The sequence below is a fragment of the Galleria mellonella genome, unplaced genomic scaffold (genome assembly GCF_026898425.1).
Source record: "Galleria mellonella isolate WM207_F2 unplaced genomic scaffold, CSIRO_AGI_GalMel_v1 utg132, whole genome shotgun sequence".
NCBI lineage: Eukaryota > Metazoa > Arthropoda > Insecta > Lepidoptera > Pyralidae > Galleria > Galleria mellonella.
The window spans coordinates 7,264,451-7,264,991 of NW_026441989.1; positions in this window are offsets into that span (position 1 = coordinate 7,264,451).

The window sequence follows — 541 nt, forward strand, 5'->3', positions numbered from 1 at the left end:
ATTGTTTATAAAATTAGGTAAATGGAAAATTCGGTACTTAATTTTCTACCAATATGTGCTGAAATTTTCCTATTAGCATTGTCGCCAAGGCTAGAGATTCTCCTTAGTCAAAAAAACTAGTGTTGAAAACAAAAACAAGAATAATTATTTACAGCCATTTTAAATACTGTGCCAACACAGTATATATCAATATATACTTGGTAAAATGATTAAAAATGTAATAATAGACAATTAAATTTATAATTCTAAAATTAAATTTTGAAATATAATAATCTATTTTATACGTAAAACGGAGCCCCCATCACAGATGTAGCCTAAGAGTTCAGAATTTAATGTTTTAGTTTGTATCTAAGTTGGCGTTAATTTGTATCTAAATGGTGTGATTAAGTACTTTCTTTTCAATTTTTTAATTTATATGAGCTTTTTAGCTATTGTGTCATAGTCTGAATTGATTTCTGATTTAAAAAATAAACAAATATAATTTAGTAACAATATATAGATTTAGGTAGGTAATGATTTTACTTCGAAAAAAAAAATCAAA